Below are 21,950 nucleotides of genomic sequence, written 5' to 3' on the forward strand. Positions count from 1 at the left end.
AGGCCTGGTGTGCCTCGACCCTCCCCGCCGGGTTAGAAAACACAAAATCCAAATGGGTTCTGAGGCGACGGCCCATCAGCAGGGATGACGCCCCTGAAAATTTGGCAAGCTGTTGGTGTAGCGGTTTGTCAAATTGTCTCCGCACGGCATTCTTAAAGATCTGAACAGCCTCTCGGCCAATACATTAGACACAAGATGGTTTGGGGCGGTCCTAGTGTGATGTAAGCCATCAGCACAAACAAAAGTCTGGAAGTCATCCGCTGTGAAAGGGGTGCCGTTGTCTGACACAATGGACTCCGGCAGACTATGAATAGTGAACACTCGGCGCAAGGCGTCCATCTGTGGCCACCCAGGTTGTGGTCTCCATCCCTGCGTAGATGCCACTTGGAGTGGGCATCCACCAAAATTAAAAATGTCTTGCCCAAGAAAGAGCCCACGTACTGGAAGGCATAATTGTAGACCGCCAGCAGTAAGGTCCAATGCAGCACCCCAGGTGAGGCTATAGGTGATATTGATTTGTCCTCCTTCAAAAGGCCCAGTATGGTTGGCGACTATGTCAGATCAGCATCCGTACGCATATTCGCGGAATTTCTTCATACCATATACAACTGCCAAACCCTCTTTCTTAATTTGAGCAGAGTTCCGCTCCACTTCTGAAAGGGTCCTCCAGGCAAAAGCGATGGGGTGCCTGGAGCCATCTCCCATTTTGTGGGATCGTTACGCCCCTAGACCGTAGGGGCCCCTAGACCGTAAAATCACACGTGAACACGATCGGTTTCCTGGGCTGAAGTAAATTGGCAGGTTCGAGGATTGCGAAACTTGCTTCACTAGGTGAAAAGTTTCTTTCTGAGGCTGCCTCCATTGCCATCGTTGATGTTCCTTTAGTAGCTGATGAAATGGTGCCAATGTTGTGGCTAAATTGGAGTGAATCTTCCGTAATAATCCACCATGTCGAGATGGGATTTGAGCTAACTTACATTGTGGGGTGCTGGGACTTTCTGGGTAGCCTTGACCTTCTGCTCGAAGGGGTTGCAACCCTGTTGCGTCTATGCGAAACCTAAATACGTAATTTCTGATACCTGTAATTTATAATTTTTACATTTAAGAATGGCCCCCGCGTCCGGAAACCTTCTTAACACCTCATCCAGGCTAGACATGTGCACTTCAGTGGTGGTGGCAGTGACTAAAATGTCATTGAGGTAGACCATCACCTTGGGAATTCCTTGAAGGAGGTTTTCCATTGCACACTGGAAAAAACAGCAGGCTGGCACGATGCCAACTGGCAACCTCGTGTACTGAAAAAGGTCCTGGAGTGTATCTAGGTGGCAAACCTCTGGAACTCTTCATCCAATTCTAATTGAAGATATGCACGACTGAGATCTGATTTAGAGTAGGTGAGGTCTCCCTCCAGTTTGACGTAGAGGTCCTCGATCAAGGGAATCAGGTATCCATCCACCTGGGCAGCCTGATTTATGGTTAATTTGTAGTCCCCGCAGATTCTTATGTAATGATCCAGCTTGAGGACGGGGCCTAGGGAGACTGCCCACTCGGAGAACTGAACCGGTCTGATATTGCCCTCGTCTTCTAATCTCTTAAACTCAGCTTCAATCTTCTGATGAAGAGCAAAGTGAACTGGTCTGACTCTGAAGGACCTGAGTGTGGAATCCAGATTGACGTAGATTTTAGCTTTGATACCTTTGATCCGACCTGTTCGCTGTGAAAAACAGCCTCATATCTTCTCAGGATGTCTTGAAGGACAGCAAGGATATAAAACCTTTCCAACCAATTGAGTATGATTTGCTGTAACCAGTTTCTTCCTATGAGGCTGGGTCTGTGCCCTTCTACGGCAACTAGGGGTAGATGGACTTCTTGCTCTTTGTAAGCCACTGGTGTGTTGGTGGTCCCAAGTATTTTCAAAGATTCCCCCAGTGTAAGTGGAAAGCTTGGCTGTGGAGCTCCTCAAATTTAAAGTTTGAGTTCCATCACGGAAGGTGTGTTCCCCACAACTGTCATTGAGGCCCCGGTGTTGACCTTTTCATACGTTTGCCATTTACCTTTTGGATAACTTCAATTGGAGCCATCCTGGTCAACTAGACTGCGTTCAGACAGTACATTGCATGCTCCTCTTCAGAGCTTCTCTTCACTGTGACCACTGGCGCTGTTAATTGTTGCTGCTCTTGTTTTTTTTTTTTGCATTCGTGGGCTTTGCTTTGCGTGGCAACGTGCTGGAATATTACCCCAACGATTATATTGGAAACACACAAAGTCTCAACAATAGCAGGTCTCTTGGGCTTGACCACCCCCCCCCCCCCCCCCCACACACACACATTGATCATGAAGACCCCAAACATGTAATTTCATAAGGAAGCTCACACTCCCGGAGGTACCCGAGCCAAAGACCTTTGATCAGATAGTAAAGTTGGCCAAAGAACAATTTAACCTTCGATTATCCGGTCTGGTTTAGCACAGTGGGCTAAATCGCTGGCTTGTAATGCAGAACACAGCCAGCAGTGCAGGTGCAATTCGCGTACCGGCCTCCCCGAACAGGCGCTGGAATGTGGCGACTAGGGGCTTTCCACAGTAACCTCACAGTCCACCTCTATCTTAAGTTACATTATGGTCTTTTTCTGGTTCTCTGGTGTGCCTGTTGATCCTGCCGCATACCTTATGGCCGTACCGCCCTATACTTGATTGACTTCTCGATTCAGCCATGCTGTGGAGCTCAGTGGTGTCTTTTTCGGCGTCCTCCGTTGCTTGAACTATTTGGATTCCTTTTTCCAATGTTATGGTAGTTTCAGCCAGGATTTTCTTTTGGATGTTGTGATTATGGATTCCACAAACCAACCGGTTGTGCAGCATATCACTAAGCATGGCCCCAAATTTTCAGCGCTCAACGAGCTAACAAAACCTGGCTATGAAGGCTGAGATTGAATGTTCATGGGCTCATAACCGCGGAGTTAAATTTATAAGTTAATAATAATAATCACTTGTTTTCACAAGTAGGCTTCAATGAAGTTACTGTGAAAAGCCCCTAGTCGCCACATTCCAGCGCCTGTTCGGGGAGGCTGGTAAGGGAATTGAACCCGCTCTGCTGGCTGTGTTCTGCATTACAAGCCAGCGATTTAGCCCACTGTGCTAAACCAGCCCGGATAATCAAAGGTTAAAGTGTTCTTTGGCCAACTTTACTATCTGATCAAAGGTCTTTGGCTCGGATACCTCCGGGAATGTGAGCTGCCTCATGTGGGCAGCACGGTTGCATAGTGTTTAATACAGTTGCTTCACAGCTTCAGGGTCCCAGGTTCGATTCCCGGCTTGGGTCACTGTCTGTGCGGCGTCTGCACGTTCTCCCCGTGTGTGCGTTGGTTTCCTCCGGGTGCTCCGGTTTCCTCCCACAGTCCAAACATGTGCGGGTTAGGTGGATTGACCATGCTAAATTGCTCTTCGTGTCCAAAAAATGTTAAGTGGGGATTACTGGGTTACGGGGATAGGGTAGATACGTGGGCTTCAGTAGGGTGCTCTTTGTAAGGGCCGGTTCAGACTCGATGGGCCGAATGGCCTCCTTCTGCATTGTAAATTCTATGAAAGAAAAATTCGATGAAATTACATGTTTGGTGTCCACAAACTGTTAGAAGTGTCAATTTCTGCTTGTTTTCCCCTTTGATCTCATCCATGGTGAAGAGTAGTGGAGCCGCTCGATGTACTGGCTACAATCTTCAGCCCATTGGTCAAACAGGTCTAGTTTGCTGATAACAGGTATTTTCACTCATGTTTTGACAGTTCCCGACTCTCGTTGGTCCTTCTTTCTTTTTTCAATTGCTCCTTCCTTCCCCCCCCACCCCCCCCCCCCCCTTAAATCACAAATTACTGCCGGCTGTGATCGAACGTTTTACCTCGTCGCCAATCTGGTGGCTTGAAAAACACTCCAGAGACTTCCAGTAGTACCAAAGGGAGCTTATTGACGAAAGCAAAGTCTGGTATATATACAGGTGCAGAACACAATAGGATGGGTCTTAGCTCTTCGACTCTGGGGTCCACACTGCCCAGGCCGCTGCTCCCAGGGTCCCGCAGAAATTTGCGATTTAGCAGGGTTCGCGATCTCCCGCATGACATGCCAGAGCCGGTCACGTGATTTGCCAGGCCTGCCCCCTTATAGGGGCTGCGCGCGCTACCGCATTACCCATCTCCCTTCTTCATTTTAAACAATTTTAGGATTCCAAGATCGCTCTGCACCAAATTATTGAATCAGACCAGGTTTCAAGTCTATCTGCAAAGTGTCCGCTAATCCATACTTTTAAAGCACAATTAAACGTCCGCACAATTAACTATTCTTAAAAGGTATGTTGATATAGTCAAACAAAAACATCTTCGCTTGATTCAAAGTTATGCAGTACTCAAAGAACTGGCCCAGAATCAAGTGAAATAGTTTACTGGTATCATTCTCATCTCTCAATCAGAATATAGTGTGTTTGTGTCCCACTCCAAGGGAGATCCTAACCCAGGTCAACACATGGAGTGAAGTGCTCTCATTCAAATGAACTGTTAAACCAAGGCCCTATGTAACTTCTTTAATGGATGAAAGATCTATTTTCGTGGAATTTTACAGTGCAGAAGGAGGTTCCTCGGCCCATCAAGTGGGCACCGGCCCCTGGAAAGAGCACCCCACTCAAGCCCACACTTCCACCCCATCCCCGTAACCCAGTAACCCTATCTAACCTTTTTTTATGGACACTAAGGGCAATTTAGCATGGCCAATCCACCTAACCTGCACATCTTTGGACTGTGGGAGGAAACCGGAGCACCCGGAGGAAACCCACGCACACACGGGGAGAACGTGCAGACTCCGCACAGACAGTGACCCAAGCCGGGAATCGAACCTGGGGCCCTGGAGCTGTGAAGCAACAGTGCTAACCACTGTGCTACCGTGCCGCCCAAAGAACATTTTTCCCACCGTGGCCATTATTTACCATTTAGCCATTATCAGATCATTTATTTAAATACTTTTTGTTGGACCTTGCAACATGCAAGTTGTCTGTCGGGTTTCCTGCATTGGAAGTGACTACTTTTGAAAGATCTCAGCCTTGGCAAGTCTGAGGTCATGAACGGCTCGATACCTGAGAGTCGGGAGGCAAGGAATTGCTCGAAATCGGCCCGCACTGACTTCAAAAGAAGAGTGAAAAAAATAAATAGCAACAGCACAGCAAAGAAGCAGTGTGATTGGTTGGGAAAATAATGAGTTATTTTGGTCGTACCTGGTGTGTATCTCGTGAGTTTTCTCTTCCCAAGGTTTAAAATAGTATAGGAACTGTACTTTTGGTAAGTTTTATTCAGTTAGGGTCAAGTAAAATAAAGTTAATATAAGTAAACAAAAGTTAAATGTAATTAAACATGAGGGAAATAATTTGGGTTTAGCTGAGGTGTTAATTCACTACTTCACATCTGTCTTTACCAAGGATGCTATCCAGGGCATCGTGACAGATGAAGAAACTCTGTCACCAGAAGGGTTCAAGATCAATAGGAGAAGATATTGGTTAAACTTTTGGTACTTAAAGTTGGCAAGACACCGGGACTAGAGTAGACGTATTCAAGGATACTGAATGAAGTGAGAGTGACAATTGCAGGGGTACTGGCCACAATCTTTCAGTCTTCCCTGGACTCAGGGAGACGGGCGGCATGGTAGCACAGTGGTTAGCACTGTTACTTCACAGCGGCAGGGTCCGAGTTTCCATTCCCGGCTTGGGTCACGGCCTACGCGCAGTCTACACATTCTCCCCATGTCAGTGTGGGTTTCCTCCAGGTCCTCCGGTTTCCTCCCACAAGTCCTGAAAGACGTGCTATTAGGTGAATTGAACAATCTGAATTCTCCCTCAGTGTGCCCAAACAGGCACCGGAGTGTGGCGACTAGGAGGTTTTCACAGTAACTTTATTGCAATGTTAATGTAAGCCTACTTGTGGCAATAATGAAGATTATTATTATTAGGTGCCAGGGGACTGGAGAATTGCAAACATTATGCACTTGTTCAAAAAGATTGCAAGGATAAGCCCAGAAATTACAGAGAAGTCAGTTTAACTTTGGTGGTGGGGAAGCTGTCAGAACAATTATTCAGGATGAAATTAATAGTCACATGGAAAAATATGGGTTTAGGAAAAGCCAGCATGGAGCTTTTAAGGAAAAATCATGTTTATCTAATCTTCGGGAATTTTTTTGAAGAGGTAACAGAGAGGGTCAATAAGGGAAATGCTGTTGATGTGGTTTACATGGACTTTTAAAATGCCATTTTATTAAGTGCCACACAAAAGACATGTGAGAAATGGTCGAGCTCATCGAATGAAAGAAACAGTAGCAACATGGATACAAAGCTGACTGAGCAATATGAAGCAGAGAGTAATGGTTAGTGGAAATTCTTTGGGCTGGGGGAACGTTTGTAGCGATGTTGCCCAGGGGTTGGCATTGGGAACCTTACTTTTCCTGATATGGGTTGACGATTGGCTGTCAGGCAGAAGGCAGAGAGTTGGGATAAAAGGTTCTTTTTCAGAATGGCAACCGGTGACGAGTGGTGTCCCGCAGGGTTCAGTGTTGGGGCCACAGCTGTTCTCTTTATATATTAACGATCTAGATGACGGGACTGGGGGCATTCTGGCTAAGTTTGCCGATGATACAAAGATAGGTGGAGGGGCAGGTAGTATGGAGGAGGTGGGGAGGCTGCAGAAAGATTTAGACAGTTTAGGAGAGTGGTCCAAGAAATGGCTGATGAAATTCAACGTGGGCAAGTGCGAGGTCTTGCACTTTGGAAAAAAGAATAGAGGCATGGACTATTTTCTAAACGGTGACAAAATTCATAATGCCGAAGTGCAAAGGGACTTGGGAGTCCTAGTCCAGGACTCTCTAAAGGTAAACTTGCAGGTTGAGTCCGTAATTAAGAAAGCAAATGCAATGTTGTCATTCATCTCAAGAGGCTTGGAATATAAAAGCAGGGATGTACTTCTGAAGCTTTATAAAGCATTAGTTAGGCCCCATTTAGAATACTGTGAGCAATTTTGGGCCCCGCACCTCAGGAAGGACATACTGGCACTGGAGCGGGTCCAGCGGAGATTCACACGGATGATCCCAGGAATGGTAGGCCTAACATACGATGAACGTCTGAGGATCCTGGGATTATATTCATTGGAGTTTAGGAGGTTGAGGGGAGATCTAATAGAAACTTACAAGATAATGAATGGCTTAGATAGGGTGGACGTAGGGAAGTTGTTTCCATTAGCAGGGGAGACTAGGACCCGGGGGCACAGCCTTAGAATGAAAGGGAGTCACTTTAGAACAGAGATGAGGAGAAATTTCTTCAGCCAGAGAGTGGTGGGTCTGTGGAATTCATTGCCACAGAGGGCGGTGGAGGCCGGGACGTTGCGTGTCTTTAAGACAGAAGTTGATAAATTCTTGATTTCTCGAGGAATTAAGGGCTATGGAGAGAGAGCGGGTAAATGGAGTTGAAATCAGCCATGATTGAATGGTGGAGTGGACTCGATGGGCCGAATGGCCTTACTTCCGCTCCTATGTCTTATGGTCTTATGGTCTTATGGATATATATTAATGATCAAGATCTTGGTGTGCAGGGGACAATTTAAATGTTTGTGGATAATACAAAACTTGGAAGAATTGAAAACTGTGAGGAGGACAGCGTAGAACTTCAGAGGGACAAAGACAAGTTGGTGGAGTGGGCAGAGAGGTGGCAGATGAAGTTCAATGCGGAGAGGTGTGAGGTGATGATTTTGGTAGGAAGGACCTGGAGAGACAATACAAAAGAAAGGGTATAACTCTGAAGAGATGAGGGAGCAGAGGGGCTTGGGTGCATATCGACGTAAGTCATTCAAGGTGGCAGGGTAGTTAAAGAGAGCAGTTAGTAAAGCATAGAGTATCCTAGGCTTTTTAAAGAGGGGAGCAGAGTACAAGAGCACGGAGGTTATGTTGAACCAGTATAAGACCCTAGATGGAGTATTGTGTACAGCTCTGTGCGCCAGGGAGGATGTGAACGCGTTGGAGAGAGTGCAGAAGATGTTTACAAGAATGGTTCCAGGGATGAGAAACTTTAGTTGTGAGGCTGGCGTGGAGAGGGTGGGACTGTTCTCATTGGAGAGAAGAAGGCTAAAAGGAAATTTGATAAAGATGTTCAAAATCACGAGGCGACTGGACAGAGCAGATCGGGAGAAACTGTTCCCACCCGTAAAAGGATCAAGAACGAGCGGGCACAGGTTCAAACTGATTTGCAAAAGGAGCAAATGTGACGTGAGGAAAACCATCTTCACCCGGTGCGTGGCCCAGCTCTGGAATGCATTGGCTGGATATGTGGTGGAGGCGGGTTCAATCGAGGCATTGAAGAAGGCATTGGATGATTATTTGAATAGAAACAGTGTGCAGGGGTACGGGGAACAGGCAGGGGAACGGCACTGAGTCACGATGCCCGTTTGGAGAGCTGGCGCAGACAAGAGGGGACGAATGGCCTCCTTCTGTGCCGTAACAATTCCGTGGTTCTGCGACATAAATGCAACTTTGTTTTCACGTTCTTGTCAGCGCAGTGTCGCTGTTTCCTCCTGGAATTTGTGCTTTGAAGAGACAATAAGCCGCTCTGCTCAACAGAAGTGGACGTGGTTGAACGGTAAGCTTTAAGCCGGGGTCACTGTGAAAGCTCGGGCACAGCATCTGGGTTGTTTCAGATGGGCTTATCATTCCTCGCACATGGATTCCCAATTGCAGGGATTGCTGAAATAGCAAGTTGCTGTGAAGATCCCGTTTGACTACATCAGGAACCAATTTCAAAAGATCTGGAGGTTCTGAGTCCGTGGGCAGAACAAAATGACAGATGCAGTTCATCGCCAGCCAATGAAAAGTGATCAGACTACTAAAAAAAGAAGATACACTCAGTGGAGATAGCAGAGTGAAAGAAATTGGTGGTTAGGGTGTTAGGACGATTAACCCAATGTCCCCAGATTCTAAAGAAACTGACTCAATTGTTTCTTACCAGCATGTATACTATAGAAATTTTAAAAAGGTATTAAGTTTGCGCTCTTCATTTTTTACATGAAATTAAAATTGACTGAGATAAAACCAGGTATGAAATGTTGCTCTCAGATTTGTTCCTCCTATTCCCGAAGAGATCTCATTTTATTGAAAGGAAGTGAGGGACAGAGGGTTTTACAAGTGTTAAGAGCCAGGGTTTAGAGAACCCCAAAGTGTAGCATGGAGTTCACCTGACCCACAACTTTTAATAGATTGTGGTATGGGGAACACATGGTCCACTCTACAGGTGTGGTGCAGCAGAAATGGAAAAGTATTTTTAAAAGCAAAACAAGGTTCATTCTATGAACTCAAGTTAACCTTTTTAAAACATACAGTGACCATCTTAGCAACCATTAATTCAAATACAACCCCCAAAGAATACAACACTAAGTAATCCTTTAAGCTTTCCTTATAACATCCATATGACTTAAAAACACCTTTTACCAGAATCACATTAGGTTTACATTCTCTACTGAGAACATTTATAATTCTGAATTCACCAAATGATCAAGAGATAGTCTTTTGATGGCAGAGAGAACAGCAGTACACCTGCTCTGTCTGGCTTCAGCTCCAACACTGAAAACAAAACTAAAACACACCCTGCAGCCTGCTCAAAAACAAAAGTAAAAAGCTGACAGACAGCCCAGCTCCACCCACTCTCTGACATCACTGCAGTAATAAACACCCATTTCCCAAAGGTACTCTCACTACAGATATTTATATAAACACCCATTTATAAACACCTATTTCTTAAAGGTACTCTCACTACAGATATTTATATACACACCCATTTATAAACACCCATTTCTTAAAGGTACTCTCACATGACACACGATTAATGTCAAGAGCTAAAGAACTGAACTATGAGAAGTAACTGTGTTTTCTAGCACTTGCCTCTCGAGGAGAGGACACGGAGAAGAAAAGTTTGTCAAAATTACAAAGGAATTAGGGTAATACTGAAATGGATCATTTTCTTTTTCTCTATCGGTGGCAGAATCATGGAACCCAGAAGCATAAAATCAGCGTGAGGAAGGTTGAAGTGGATAGGCGATTGAGGTCAATTCATCAGGAAAATAATAATCAACGCATGGAGCAAGCTGATTGTGCAAGGGGTTGCAACGACCATAAAACGTGAATAGACAAGCTCTTCAGAAGAAGTAATATAGTGAGTGATATTTTATAGGGTGGAGTGGAGATGGCCGGGTCAACGAGGAGAGTGAATGGAGTAAATGGAATGGGGGTTGGGTGAAATGGGCGGTGGAGGTGAGGTCCTTTGTTTGGGCCTCCAGGTAAGAGTCACTAAAATAGCAGGATGTGCTAGTAAATGGAAGCAGAGTGGGGGAGGGGGCTTCGATGAGTAGCCACCGAAGAAAAGCGGGAGGGGATGGGGGAGCAGGAGGGGGAAAGGAAAGGGAGGGATGGAGGGGCGAGGGGTGGGTTGGTGACTCAGGTGTTTTTTTAAGTTGGATCAAGGGGAGGATGGAGGGGGTGGCCATTTTGTGTGGGCTCCAGTCAGTTGTGGAGCGGATAATTGGGTGGGTTTGGGAGTTGGAGATCTTGGCCACCAGGTATACTCAACAATTGAACTTTTTGCGGTGGTGGAGGAGGTGCTGGCAGAGGAGGTGGGCGCGCAGTCTGCAGGTGTGGTCATCTCGGACCATGCGCCGCATTATGTTGATGTGAGGCCGGAGTTGGGACAGGCACAGATTCAGGGCTGGAGATTCGAGTCGGGGTTATTGGCAAATAAAACATTTTGCGATAAGGTTCGATTAACTATAAAGTATTACATAGAATTTAATCAGAATGGGGACGTCTCTGCAGCCATGTTCTGAGAGGCACTGAAGGCAGTGATCTGGGGGGGCGGGGAGATGATTGGGTTTAAGGCCCATAAAAATGAGGTTGAAAGGGAGGAGTGGGGAGGTTTCTGAAGGGTATTGTGGAGGTGGACCGTAGCTACACGGCAGCCCCGACTAGGGAGCTTTTGGCAGAAAGGAAGGACTTACAGGGGCAGTTTGATCGATTGATGATGGGAAAGGCTGTGAGTCAGCTCCAAAGGGTAAGAAGTACCCAGTATGAGTATGGTGTGGTAGTCACCACTGTTGTATTATATTGATATACTGCACTGCATACGAGGGTATTACGGTAAGGCCCCTGTACTACAAGTACGGGGGTAGATCCCTGCCTGCTGGCTCCGCCCAGTAGGCAGGGTATAAATGTGTGTGGTTTCCGAACTGCAGCCATTTCAGCAGCAGCTGTAGGAGGCCACACATCTCTGTGTAATAAAGCCTCGATTACTCTCTACTCTCGTCTCGTCATAATTGATAGTGCATCAATTTATTACACAGAGATTTTACAAAGATGGATCTCCGCATCAAGCCGGATCGCCTGCAGCTGCATCCTCAAGCAGACAACGCCAAAAAGGACTTTGCACATTGGCTAGCTTGCTTTGAAGCATACATCGGATCTGCGACAGACCCAATCCCAGAAGCACAGAAGCTCCAGATTCTGTACACGCGGCTGAGCTCCGATGTCTTTCCCCTTATCCAGGACGCGCCTACCTACGCAGAGGCCATGGCGCTACTGAAGGAGAACTACGCTCAGCAGACCAACAAGATCTATGCCAGGCACCTCCTATCCACGCGGCACCAACTTCCCAATGAGTCTGTGGAAGATTTCTGGCGTGCTCTGCTCGCCCTGGTGAGAGACTGTGACTGCCAGGCCGTTTCGGCCGCTGAACATTCTAACCTGCTAATGAGAGACGCGTTCATTACGGGCATAGGGTCGGCCTACATCCGCCAGCGCCTCTTAGAAGGGGCTATGCTTGACCTCGCGGCGACAAGAAACTAGCGCTCTCGCTCACAGTCGCCTCACGCAATGTACAGGCGTATGCCCCGACCGCACGGCTCACCCCTCCAGGGCATCGTGGACCCTGCCAGCGGCCAGCCCATCGTGGACCCCATCAGCGACCGCCCCCAGCCAACCCCACGCCTGCGCCGCGTGGCAGCCAACCAACCCCGCGGGATCCAAGTGCTACCTCTGCGGACAAACACCCCCGGCAGCGCTGCCTGGCGCGGAGCGCGCTCTGCAGGGCCTGCGGCAAGAAAGGACATTTCGTTGCAATGTGCCAGGCCCGCTCAATCGCCGCTATTGTCCCTGAACCCCCCACGTGCGGCCAGTGGGTGCCGCCATCTTCCTCGCTTCAGACCACATGCGGCCCGTGGGCGCCGCCATCTTGCCTGCCCCAGGACACGTGCGGCCCGTGGGCGCCGCCATCTTGCCTGCCTCAGGACACGTGCGGCCCGTGGGCGCCGCCATCTTGCTTGCCTCACAACCAATGGGCGCCGCCATCTTGCCTGCCCCAGGACACGTGCGGCCCGTGGGCGCTGCCATCTTCCCCGCCTCAGGACCCCTGCCCATTGGGCACCTCATCAGGCTGCTCATCGCCTGCAACCGCCGACGACCAGCCGCGACTCGCCTCCGTCACGATCGACCAGTCCCGACCGCACAACCTCGCGGTCGCGTCGACAAAGGTGAAGGTCGACGGGCATGAGATATCCTGCCTTCTGGACTCGGGGAGCACTGAGAGCTTCATCCACCCCGATACGGTAAGGCGCTGCTCCCTCGCGGTACACCCCGCTAACCAAAGAGCCTCCCTGGCCTCCGGATCCCACTCCGTGGCGATCCTGGGGTACTGCATCGCCACCTTCACCATCCAGGACATAGAGTTCAGAGGCTTCCGGCTCTACATCCTCCCCAACCTCTGTGCTGCCTTGCTACTCGGCCTGGACTTCCAGTGCTACCTCCAGAGCCTAACCCTGAAATTTGGCGGACCCCTTACCACCCCTTACTGTATGCGGCCTCACGACCCTTAAGGTCGACCCGCCTTCTCTGTTTGCAAACCTCACCCCGGGTTGCAAACCCGTCGCCACCAGGTGCAGACAGTACAGCGCCCAGGACAGAACATTCATCAGGTCTGAGGTCCAGCGGCTGCTGCGGGAAGGTATCATCGAGGCCAGCAACAGCCCCTGGAGAGCCCAAGTGGTAGTGGTGAAAACTGGGGAGAAACACAGGATGATCGTTGACTACAGTCAGACCATCAATCGGCACAAGCAGCTCGACGCGTACCCCCTCCCACGCATATCTGATATGGTCAATCAGATTGTACAGTACCGGGTCTTCTCGATAGTGGACCTGAAATCTGCCTACCACCAGCTCCCTATTCGCAAGGCGGACCGCCCGTACACCACGTTTGAAGCGGACAACGCCTTTACCATTTCCTTAGGGTTCCCTTCGGCGTCACTAACGGGGTCTCGGTCTTCCAACAGGAGATGGACCGAATGGTTGACCGGTACGGACTGCGGCCGCTTTCCCGGACCTGGATAATGTCACCATCTGCGGCCACGACCAGCAGGACCACGACGCGAACCTTTCCAAATTTCTCCACACCGCCCCACTCCTCAACCTAACCTACAACAAGGAGAAGTGTGTGTTCAGCATGAACCGATTAGCCATCCTTGGCTATGTGGTTCAGAACGGAATTCTAGGGCCTGACCCCGATCGCATGCACCCCCTCATGGATCCCCCCCTTCCCCACTGCCCCACGGCCCTCAAACGATGCCTGGGGTTCTTTTTCTACTACGCCCAGTGGGTCCCTAACTATGCGGACAAGGCCCACCCACTCATCCACTCCACCGGTTTCCCACTGACGGCCGAGGCTCACCAGGCCTTCAACAGTATCAAGGCCGACATCGCCAAGGCCACAATGCACGCGGTCGACAAGACGTTCCCCTTCCAAGTTGAGAGCGATGCATCAGACGTCGCTCTGGCCGCCACCCTCAACCAGGCAGGCAGGCCCGTGGCATTCTTTTCCTGCACCTTCCATGCCTCCGAAATTCGGCACTCCTCCGTCGAAAAGGAGTCCCAAGCTATCGCTGAAGCTGTGCGGCAATGGAGGCATTACCTGGCCGGCAGGAGATTCACTCTCCTCACAGACCAACGGTCAGTTGCCTTCATGTCTAACAACACACAGCGGGGTAAGATCAAAAATGATAAGATCTTGCGGTGGAGGATCGAGCTCTCCACCTTTAATTACGAGATTTTGTATCGCCCCGGTAAGCTCAACGAGCCCCCCGATGCCCTGTCCCCAGGCACATGTGCCAGCGCACAAGTGGATCGACTCCGGATCCTGCACGACGATCTCTGTCACCCAGGAGTCACCCCCTTTTATCACTTCATTAAGGTCCACAATCTGCCCTACTCCATCGCGGAAGTCAGGGCTATCACCAGAGACTGCCAGGTCTGCGCGGAGTGTAAACCGCACTTCTACCGGCCAGACTGTGCACGCCTGGTGAAGGCCTCCCACCCCTCTGAACGCCTCAGCGTGAACTTCAAAGGGCCCCTCCCCTCCACCGACCGCAACACGTATTTTCTCAATGTGGTCGACAAATATTCTAGATTCCCCTTCACCATTCCATGCCCCGATATGACATCTGCCACCGTCATCAAAGCCCTCAACACCATCTTCGCTCCGTTCGGTTTCCCCGCCTACGTCCACAGCGACCGAGGATCCTCATTTATGAGCGATGAGCTGCGGCAGTACCTGCTCAACAGGGGTATTGCCTCGAGTAGGACGACCAGCTACAACCCCGGGGGAAACGGGTAAGTAGAACGGGAGAATGGGACGGTTTGGAGGGCCGTCCAGCTGGCCCTACGGTCCAGGAACCTCCCAGCCTCTCGCTGGCAGGAGGTCCTCCCCGACGCACTTCACTCCGTTCGGTCGTTCCTGTGCACGGCGCCTAACAAAACCCCCCATGAATGTCTCCTGGCCTTCCCCAGGAAGTCCATCTCCAGGGTTTTGCTCCCAACCTGGCTGGCAGCTCCAGAACCCGTTCTCCTCCACAAGCACGTACGGCTCCACAAGGTGGACCCGTTGGTTGAGAGGGTACAGCTACTCCACGCAAACCCGCAGTACGCCTACGTAGCATACCCCGATGGCCGCCAAGACACAGTCTCCCTCAGGGACCTTGCACCAGCTGGGTCCCCACACACCCCCCCTCTGCCCCGGTGCCACCCTCCCTTCTCCAGCGCACCCCACCACAGCCCCTGCTCCAGGACAATCCGGCCTCCCCTTGTTCCCACCCGGGAATGAAGAGGATGTCGACACGCTCCCGGAGTCACCGACGACCGAGCCGATGCCTGACTCGCCACCAGCACTGCGGCGCTCTCAACAACGGATCAAGGCGCCCGACCGTCTAAATTTGTAACCTTCTCTGAAATTTTAAAGACAACCTGTATGTAAATAGTTTTCCACCAAGCCCCGCTGGACTCATTTTTAACAAAGGGTGAATGTGGTAGTCACCACTGTTGTATTATATTGTATATACTGCACTGCATGCAAGGGTATTACTGTAAGGCCCCTGTACTACAGGTACGGGGGTAGACCTGCTGGCTCCACCCAGTAGGCGGAGTATAAATGTGTGTGCTCCCCGAACTGCAGCCATTTCGGCAGCAGCTGTAGGAGGCCACACATCTCTGTGTAATAAAGTCTTGATTACTCTCTACTCTCGTCTCGTCGTAATTGATAGTGCATAACATGGTGAGAAGGCTAGTCAGCTGCTGGCACATCAGCTGAGGAGCCAAGCAGCAACATGGGAAATTGTGCTAATGAGGGCGGAGTGTGCGGGGAGCGGAGGGCGGTGGGAGGGGAGTGGGGGCGGGAGGGGGAGAGGAGGAGGTGCGGTGGAGATGGAGCCGGAAAAAAATGATGAGGCCTTTGAAGACTTTTACAGATTGTTGTATAGTTCTGAGCCTGTAGCGGAAGAGGCAGATATGGGAGGTCTCTTGGAGGGGTTAGTATTCCAGGAGGTAGGGAAGGAGAGGCGGCAGGCGTTGGAGGAGCCACTAAGATCGCAGGAACTGGCCGAGGGGATGGGGTGGATGCAGTCGGGGTAAGCGCCGGACCCGGATGGCTTGCCGGCCAAATTTTATCGACAGGTTTGGGGAGAATTAGCCCCCCACCTCCTGAGTATGTTTAATGAGGCACTGGAGAATGTTGCTGGACACACTGACGCAGGCCTCTATCTCCTGTAAAGATTCTGACCAAGGTATTGGCCAGGCGATTGGAGGGGTGTTTGTCGGTGATAATGGCGGAAGATCAGACAGGGCTTGTGAAGAGGTGGCAGTTGTCTAGCAACATTAGGAGGCTACTGAATGTGGTCATGACCCCATCGGGCAGTAGGGTGCCAGAGGTATTGATGGATGCGGAGAAGGCCTTCGGTCTTGTTGAGCGGCGATATTTGTTCGAGACCTTGAGGAGGTTTGGGTTCGGGCTGACATTTGTGGCATGGATACGATTGCTCTCTGCATCCCCCAAGGCAAGTGTACAAACAAGATTTTCTAGGCTACATAAGGGAATGAGGCAGGGGTGCCCACCTTCACCGTTATTGTTGCATTGGCTATAGAGCCGTTAGCGATTGCGCTCCAGGCCTTGGAGGAGTGGCAGGGGATTGTAAGGGGTAGAGAGTACAGGGTGTCATTGTATGCGGTTGATTTACTGCTGTACATAGCGGATCTGTTAGATAGTATGGAAAGAATTATAACATTCTTGGAAAAATGTGGGCCTTCTTTGGGCACAAACTGAATGTAAGAAAGAGTGAGGTCGCCCCGGTGAATGAGTTCGGGAGGAACACGAATCTGGGGGCCCTGCCGTTCAAGATTACGAATGTTGGGCTTAGGTATTTGGCGACTGCGCATGACTGGGTAACGATGCATAGCTGGAACCGAACACGACTGGAGGAGGTCAAGGGGGACCTAAAGAGGCGGGATGTCTTGTCGTTATCGCTGGCAGGGAGAGCACAGGTTGCAAAGATGAACATGTTGCCCAGGTTCCTGATTAATTTTCAATCTCTCCAAATTTTTCTTCCCAAAGCTTTTTTTCGGAGGGTGAATGGACTAATCTCTGAGTTTGTACGGGCTGGTAAAATGCCACGGGTTAGTAAGGTGCTGTCGCAGAGGAGAAAGGGAGTAGGGGCGCACGCGCTTCTGAATTTGCTGCAATACCACTGGCAGTCAATGTGGAGGAGGTGAAGCAATGGTGGGCAATGAGGGGCGGGGGGGAGAACGTCTGTGTGGTAGTATGTATTAGGGATCATGTGGGACTGGAAGCCCTAATGTCATTGGCTGACAGATCCCGGGTCCTGGTTGGCCATTGACCCCTAGCTCCGCCCTGAAGGCGGAGTATAAGAAGCCGGAGTCCTCCCCCGCAGGCCATTCTACTAGCGAGCTGCGGGGGAACAGACACGCTTAATAAAGCCTCATCGACTTCACTCTATTCGTCTCACGGAGTCTTTGTGCGCTACAATTTATTAAGCGTGCCTAAAAAGGACTATGGAGCTCAGGATCGTCCCGGAATGCCTGAGGATCAGCCCCCACGCAGTGAACGTGGCAGCAGCCTTCAAGCACTGGCAGACTTGTTTCGAGGCCTACCTCAGAACGGCCACCGGCCGGGTCACAGAAGACCAAAAACTACAGGTCCTGCACTCGAGGGTGAGCTCGGAGATTTTCTCCCTCATCGAAGACGCGGAGGATTTCCAGACGGCGTTCGCAGCACTGAAAAGTCTCTAGGTCCGCCCAGTTAACCAAATCTACGCTCGCTACCAGCTCGCGACGAGACGGCAAGGTCCCGGAGAATCGATGGACGAATTCTATGCCGCGCTGCTGATTTTGGGACGAGCCTGCAGCTGCCCTTCGGTGAACGCAAATGAACACACGGACATGTTAATGCGCGATGCTTTTGTGGCAGGTATGAATTCCTCCCAAATCCGCCAAAGACTTCTAGAAAGAGAGTCGCTAGGACTCTCAGAGGCCCGGGCCCTAGCAGCCTCCCTAGACGTGGCCGCGCGTAATACCCGTGCCTACGGCCCCGACCGCGCGGCAGCCCATTGGGCTCCGTACGTACCCGTCGCGACAAACCCACCCCCCCCCCCCCCCCGGACACCCCACAGGCTTGCGCGGTCCAAACGCCAAGTCGCACCGGGGGCGCCCGCTGCTATTTCTGCGGCCGGGCGAAACACCCCCGGCAGCGCTGCCCGGCCCGCACAGCAATCTGCAAGAGCTGCGGGAAAAAGGGCCATTTCGCGGTTGTATGCCGGTCCCGCGAGGTCGCCGCTGTCCCGGGAGAACAGGGAGCCCTGCAAGCCGTTTACGCTCCCCAACGCCCCCAGCGCCCCATGTACGACCCGCAGGCGCAGCCGCTCTGGGTCCCGACCACCACGGTCCCGGGGGAACAGGGAGCCCTGCATGCCGCTTACGCTCCCCAACCCCCCCCGTCCCCACGTATGACCCGCCGGCGCTTCCACTTTGGGTCCCAACCACCGCTCTCCCCGGAGAAGAGGGAGTTCTGCGCGTCTCTAACGCCCCCCAAACCCCCCCCCGCGCCCCACGTCTGACCCGCCGGCGCTACCAACTTGGGTCCCGACCACCGCTGTCCCCAGAGATGAGGGAGCCCCGCGCGGTCCTAACGCTTCCCAACCCCCCCAGCGCCCCATGTGCGACCCGCAGACGCCACCATTTTGGGTCCCTGCCACCACAAGGGGAGGAAGGGCGCCGCCATCTTGGACCACCCCAGACCTGTATGACGCGTGGGGGTGGCCATTTTGTCCACCCCCGCCGCCATCTTGTGACCCCCCCAGCCATGTGCGATGTATGGGGGCAGCCATTTTGTTCATCCCCGACGCCATCTTGGACGGCAACAACGGACCCCACTCCACTACTACAACCACGTCTCGATTCAATTACGCTCGATCAAGCTCGGCCCCGGACACTCCAGACGACGACGACAACGGTGCTAATAAACGGCCACGAGACACCATGCCTAGTCGACTCCGGGAGCACGGAGAGCTTTATCCACCCCGACACTAGGAGCAGACGGTACAGCGCCCAGGACCGGACCTTCATTCGGTCCGAAGTCCAGAGGCTACTAAAGGAAGGCATAATCCAGGCCAGCAATAGTCCCTGGAGAGCACAGGTGGTAGTAGTGAAGACAGGGGAGAAACAAAGGATGGTCATAGACTATAGCCAAACCATCAACAGGTACACACAACTAGACGCGTACCCTCTCCCCCGCATATCCGACATGGTCAATCGGATTGCCCAATATAAAGTCTTCTCCACCGTGGACCTCAAGTCCGCCTCCCATCATCTCCCCATCCGCCCAAGTGACCGCAAGTACACAGCCTTCGAGGCAGACGGGCGATTATACCATTTCCTAAGGGTCCCATTTGGCGTCACAAACGGGGTCTCGGTCTTCCAACGGGAGATGGACCGAATGGTTGATCAACATGGGTTGCGGGCCACGTTCCCGTATCTCGACAATGTAACCATCTGCGGCCACGACCAGCAGGACCACGACGCCAACCTCCAAAAATCCCTCCAGACCGCCAAAGCCTTGAACCTCACGTACAACGAGGACAAGTGCGTTTTTAGCACCAACCGGCTAGCCATTCTGGGCTACGTAGTGCGCAATGGGATAATAGGCCCTGACCCCGAACGTATGCGCGCCCTCATGGAATTTCCCCTCCCGCACTGCTCAAAAGCCCCGAAACGCTGCCTGGGGTTTTTTTCATACTACGCCCAGTGGGTCCCCCAGTACGCAGACAAGGCCCGCCCCCTAATACAGACCACGACCTTCCCTCTGTCGACAGAGGCTTGCCAGGCCTTCAGCCACATCAAAGCGGATAACGCAAAGGCCACGATGCGCGCCATCGATGAGTCCCTCCCCTTCCAGGTCGAGAGCGACGCCTCCGACGTAGCTCTAGCGGCCACCCTTCACCAAGCGGGCAGACCCGTGGCCTTTTTCTCCCGGACCCTCCACGCCTCAGAAATCCGCCACTCCTCACTGGAAAAGGAAGCCCAAGCCATAGTGGAAGCTGTGCGACATTGGAGGCATTACCTGGCCGGCAGGAGATTCACTCTCCTCACCGACCAACGGTCGGTAGCCTTCATGTTCGATAATGCACTGCGGGGCAAAATTAAAAACGACAAGATCTTAAGGTGGAGGATCGAGCTCTCCACCTTCAATTACGAGATTTTGTATCGTCCCAGAAAGCTGAACGAGCCGTCCGATGCCCTATCCCGCGGTACATGTGCCAACGCACAAATTAACCTCCTCCAAACCCTCCACGAGGACCTCTGCCACCCGGGGGTCACTCGGTTTTTCCACTTTATCAAGTCCCGCAATCTCCCATACTCTTTAGAGGAGGTCCGTACAGTCACAAGGGACTGCCACATCTGCGCGGAATGCAAACCGCATTTTTTCAGGCCGGATGGTGCGCACCTAATTAAGGCTTCCCGCCCCTTTGAACGCCTTAGTCTCGATTTCAAAGGGCCCCTCCCCTCCACCGACCGCAACACATACTTTCTTAATGTGGTGGACGAATACTCCCGCTTCCCATTCGCCATTCCCTGCTCTGACATGACCGCGGCCACAGTCATTAAAGCCCTGAACAGCATCTTCACACTGTTCGGTTACCCCGCATACGTCCACAGCGACAGGGGGTCCTCTTTCATGAGTGACGAGCTGCGCCAGTTCCTGCTCAGCAAGGGCATAGCCTCAAGCAGGACGACCAGCTACAACCCCCGGGGGAACGGGCAAGTAGAGAGGGAGAACGGCACGGTCTGGAAGACCGTCCTACTGGCCCTACGGTCCAGGGACCTCCCAGTTTCACGGTGGCAGGATGTCCTCCCGGACGCCCTCCACTCCATCCGGTCGCTATTATGTACGAGCACTAATCAAACGCCTCATGAGCGTCTCCTTGTCTTCCCTAGGAGGTCCTCCTCTGGAACGTCGCTGCCGACCTGGCTGGCGGCCCCAGGACCCATCTTGCTCCGAAAGCATGTGCGGGCACACAAGGCGGACCCGTTGGTCGAAAGGGTTCACCTCCTCCACGCGAACCCGCAGTACGCTTACATGGAGTACCCCGACGGCCGACAGGACACGGTCTCCCTGCGGGATCTGGCGCCCGCCGGCAACACACACACCCCCCCGACACCATTCACCCAACCCCCCCCCTTCCTGCCACCGCTGCACCCCGCGACCGCCCCATTCCCAGGAGGATCGGTTCCCCTCCCCTCAGGCCCGACCAAGAATAAAGCCCAAGCTGAAACCGTAAGGCTCCCGGAGACGACAACACCGGTACAAGCACCACCACCACCACCGGGGCCGAGGCGATCGACACGGACGACCAGACCGCCCAACCGACTCGTGGCGTCGATCTAAATCAATATATGGACTTTTCACAAGAACATTTTGCTTTTCTCCCGATACCTTCTGTAAATAGTTGAAACAGGACAAAATTGTACAATACTGTATTGCCATGTGAATGTTTTCCTCCCAGGACCAGCCCTGTAAACCCTTACCACCATACGAAGCATCACCCCGCCGGATTCATTTTGACAAGGGGTGAATGTGGTAGTATGTATTAGGGGTCATGTGGGACTGGAAGCCCTAATGTCATTGGCTGACAGATCCCGGGTCCTGGTTGGCCGTTGACCCCTAGCTCCGCCCTGAAGGCGGAGTATAAGAAGCCGGAGTCCTCCCCCGCAGGCCATTCTACTATCGAGCTGCGGGGGAACAGACACGCTTAATAAAGCCTCATCGACTTCACTCTATTCGTCTCACGGAGTCTTTGTGCGCTACAGTCTGCAAGGAGTCGGGTCTGAGAGCCATGTTAACAGCCCCGCTGTCGTTTGCCCCGGGGATGTACTCTAATAGCCCGGTGTGGTGGTCTCTTCAATAAAGATTTGGAACCAGATGAAGAAGGACTTTAAGTTGGGACGGGGGTCGGCGCTGGCCCTGTTGTGTGGGAACCACAGGTTGCGTCCAGCAGAACAGACAGGACGTTTGAGA

The sequence above is a fragment of the Scyliorhinus torazame genome, chromosome 9, assembly GCF_047496885.1.
Source record: "Scyliorhinus torazame isolate Kashiwa2021f chromosome 9, sScyTor2.1, whole genome shotgun sequence".
Classification (NCBI taxonomy): domain Eukaryota; kingdom Metazoa; phylum Chordata; class Chondrichthyes; order Carcharhiniformes; family Scyliorhinidae; genus Scyliorhinus; species Scyliorhinus torazame.